This window comes from Grammomys surdaster, unplaced genomic scaffold, assembly GCF_004785775.1.
Source record: "Grammomys surdaster isolate TR1022 unplaced genomic scaffold, NIH_TR_1.0 63, whole genome shotgun sequence".
Lineage (NCBI taxonomy): Eukaryota > Metazoa > Chordata > Mammalia > Rodentia > Muridae > Grammomys > Grammomys surdaster.
Window position 1 is genome coordinate 9,131,899 of NW_021604565.1, and position 4,369 is coordinate 9,136,267.

At 37.2% G+C, this 4,369-nt stretch overlaps 1 pseudogene; it reads right to left on the reverse strand.

Annotated features, from left to right (window-relative positions):
* Positions 1–1,460: 1,460 nt before the first annotated feature.
* LOC114621882 lies at positions 1,461–2,511 on the reverse strand (annotated as a pseudogene).
* Between the last annotated feature and the right edge of the window lie 1,858 nt (positions 2,512–4,369).

Genomic DNA, 4,369 nt, shown 5'->3' on the forward strand with positions numbered 1-4,369 from the left:
CTTTCCTTTGAGATGATGAAAGCTTGAGTGCAGTGCTGTTTGTATATTCTATGAAGATAACATAACCATGGAACTGTACACTCCAGGAGAGGAGATGTTATGTATCCTGGGATTACATAATAAAAGTGCAAAAAGAAAGGAAAATCCAGAGATCTGTCACTGTTTTCTTCCTTGGGCTTTAAGATGCTAGTCCATTATAAAACTGAAGTTTCTTAGTTTTGTTGTTGGGGAAATATTTATCAATAAAATACAAATTTAAGTCAACGGAAAAAGCCTCACACAAGTCACTACAAACTTGCATAAACCTTCATGTTTATAATGTTTCTATCTATAAACAGTTTAATTTGATTATATTCATGATTTTGGAAAGTTTCTTGCATTTAATCCTTATACTTTTTAAAGAGGGATAAAAATAAGACTTTGTGACTTATATGAAGCAATTCTTTTTTTAGGACAAATCATTAGTGCTATTTGTTTGTAAAGAAATTTATTAATGGACTTTGCCAAGAAATTTTCTGGTCCTATACAGTATAGAATACTGAAATGATTTGAAATAAGAACAGAATGTAGGATCAATTGTTTATAAAAATGAGCTTAAGAAGCAGGTAAATCATGACTAGAAAGAGAAATTTCTTTCATATTTTCTCAACCATGCCTCCATTGGCAGGCAGGTTGTTCTCAAGTGGCCCTTGCTATATGATGAAGTTTTAGATGAAGTCATAAAATTACTCACAGGTCACAGATGCTTTGAGAAAAGTTCAATGCTAACATTTCAGCATCTTTTCTTGGTATTAAATCAAAATTATAAATGTTTTGATTGTTAAATAGGTAGAGTAGCCATCAGTGCTGTTGACATGGTTTCTTCTCTTTAAGAGACTGACAAAGTTCTAAATGTGAAATGTATATAGGGAAAAGGTCTAGCAAGATGATCCAGCAGGTAAAGATATCTGTTGCAAAGCCAGACAATTCCTATGCAGTCCCCAGAGTTCCCAAGTCACAAGGACATCACTAACTTCTTCAAGTTGTCCTTCAATCTACACACACACACACACACACACACACACACACACACACAGAGAGAGAGAGAGAGAGAGAGAGAGAGAAACACACATGCATGCACACATGTCCACAAATTGATTAATTAATGCATATAGGCTAAATACTTTTTAAGGAATTTTTAAAAATGTTGTACTTATGAATTTTTCTATATAGCATTAAAATTAGGAACTAAATCATCATATTTCCGACGAATTTAGATTAAGTTTCAAAAGCTGTTCAAAATAGGAAGATATATATTGTTGGGTCTGGGGTGGTGCAAATGATGCGGACCATGCAGTACAAGTCAAATAAGAACAGTTTATTTTATTTTGTTTTATTTATTTATTTATTTATTTATTTATTTATTTTGTTGAATAATAATTTATTGCGATCCCTCCCTCCCAGCCTCTACAATTCCATGGTCACTTTCTCCACTTGTAGATCTTGTTTGCTAGTTCCAAGAAGATGGATGGAGGCAGGGGCTCAGAGCACTGCTCTTTGAGACTGGTGAGGCAGTTGTAACTGTCTTCCTTGTACAGACAGCTGCCTCATACAATGCTTTCACCTGCGCCACTTTTTCTAGGTCTTTCTCCCCATAATTCTCCTCTAAGATCTGGCGCTGTTGAGGAATGTCTCATAACGGACACTGAACCACTAGCCAGCTTCATTTGTTGTGCTGGATGTCAGTGCCGACCTTTCCAGTCACACTGGGATCTCCAAAGAAATCAAGGTAGTCATCCTTGACCTGAAAGAACTCGCCCATCTCCAGCAGGATCTTCAGGGCATTGGCATGTTTCTTCTCCCCATCAACGCCTGCCATGTACATAGCAGCTGCAATAGGTAGGTAGAAAGGCTTGATATCTGTATTGTACTTAACAATAGATTTGTACCTCTTTTCAGTATATCTACCAAGATCCACATGGCCCTGTGATGCTGTGCTGAGGTCTACAGTCTCCCCAATCTCAGTCTTAAAAGGAACTCTGCAGAAAGAGCTTCAGCAGGTTCAGGTAGTAGGTTGGTCCCTGCAGTAGAACTTCAGCAGGCAGTAGATGGAGGCTTCCAGAAGCAGAGCACCATTGATGGCATCTAAGCTTATGCCTGGCTTCTGATACCAACAGACCTACCCCCGGTGAGTGAGGGAAGAGTACATGATGTTATCCGGCACGAGGAAGAAAGCCTGGAGAAGTTTTACATACAAGTTCACAATCAGAGAGCCTTCTGAAGACTCTCAGCATCCTGTTTCCGTAGCTCCTCCAGCTCTTGGAAAGCTTGTACCACGGTCAAACCCTGATTGCACTTGCTTCCTACGGCACTCTCCTTCAAGACCTCCTTGAGCTCGGCAATAGCATCTCCTGTAGCTGGGTGTCCCAGCTCATCCTCAATCAGCACCTCGACAATTTGGGAGAAGTGCTGGATGAAAGTCTGCTTTTCTTGGTTATAAACATCCAAATTCTGGTTCCCATTCATTTTGACAGAGGAGCTAAATGCTCTGTTCTTCAACGTGGATTCTCCTGGGCAGAAACTTTTTTTTTTTTTAATAGCTGATTTCTAAGGCTAATCCATTAGGGAAATGACCAGACTCAGGAGCTGAAACCACGACTCTCAAGCAGTGGCCCACAGCCATTTTAAGCATAAAAACACAAGCAGGAAAAAAGGGCAGTGGGGGTAGCTTGTCTTTTCTGGGGATTGGCTGTGTCTGTTTCAGCAAAGTCTGATTGATTCTGGCTAACATTGTTTACCCGAGAAGTGTGTGGTGGGTGTGGACAAGTTGTTTATGAGCTAAGTAGGGCTGGAGGCAAATGGAGGTGGGTAGAGTGGAGATACCTTGCTTCTTTCATTATGTATATATGAAAAATTAAATTTTCTATAAGTATAAATGTTAAAATATAAAAAACTACTGTGGATGGAAATCCATATATTAGCCATATAGTTTTAAACCTAAAACATATATTTTCGATGATTTTTTTTAAGGACAAGAGCAGTTTTCTTCTGCTAATCGAACAGGAAAAAAGACTCATAAAAGTTATTTCTTTCCATTGTACCAAATCATTATAATACTGCCAGCATTTCATATATCATTCATTAATAAGCACCCTATCTCAGGTCACATTGGCCTGAAAATAATAGATGTTAATCCCCTATGTTGTCAGGCACCCCCATCTACCTGAGGAGCAGTGATTTGTAACTTTGGAGTTAGATGTTATGTGGTTTCTAATCTAATTATATATTTCCCTTCATTATTACATATTTTCATTGTTAACATTTTGAGAGTATTGTATTACACGTTCGCTTATTAATTCTTTATATGAAATCATGCTATTTGCTATTTTATAATATTAATATTATTTTGTCTCTGCGGGCAATTTACATCACTTTCTGTAGTTCCTGAGCTCTTTGTAAGCTCAAACTGCATGACACCTATACTGAAAATGTTGAACAAATTCATATCATACTGTTAACAATATCACTTTGCATCTTTGAGAGAAATTTTGATCCATTGGACACTACCTCATGACTTAATAAAAATTACTTCTACTAATTTTCACCTATATATGCATAAATATAATAACCTGCAGTGGTGTGACTTGAATCTGGAATAATTCCAAAGATTTGTGTTAATATCTTGAACCTATGCCAGTCCAGACAAATGCCAGTTTGAAGATGTGGACTGAATGAACCCCAGTGGTGGTATTTGTTATTATGACCATGCTCTTGATGGGGACTATAATACCATACTCTCTTGAGTGTTTCCTTTTTCTGTTTCTTGTTTTTGTGCCAAAAATGAGGATAACAGTTTCATCCCACCTCACTCTGTAGAAGTGTTGTGTTGGTTCTTCGCATCCTCAAAGAAAAGAGATGAGTTAATTCTGAGCTGTAATCTCCAAACTGGGGCCTAAATAAAAACTTTTCCTCTGTGTATTTTTATTGCTCTAAGATATGTTACCGTGATTGACAACATGGAGATAAACAGTTAAATGGTACAAAGTTATAAAATGCTTCATTTGTATGGTAAACTGACTGTTCTAACTTGCCTTTTTTTTTCTTTTTTGGATTCCTGAACATTAATTGTGGATTTTTCCTTACTAATTAACTGTTTCTGGACATGTCCTCTCAGATACCTCCAGAGATGAGCTATAATGAGCCTGTAGGCATTTCTTGGTGATGTCAACACTCATGATTAACCATTACACTACTGCTCTTTTCCTATTCAATAGTAATCAGGTTCACTTTATTGCTTCTATGTTTTTATTTTCTACAAAGACATGTATTTAGAGTCAAATACAATGCAGAACTTAAGCCATGTCTTATTTCATGCAGAGTGTGCACTGGT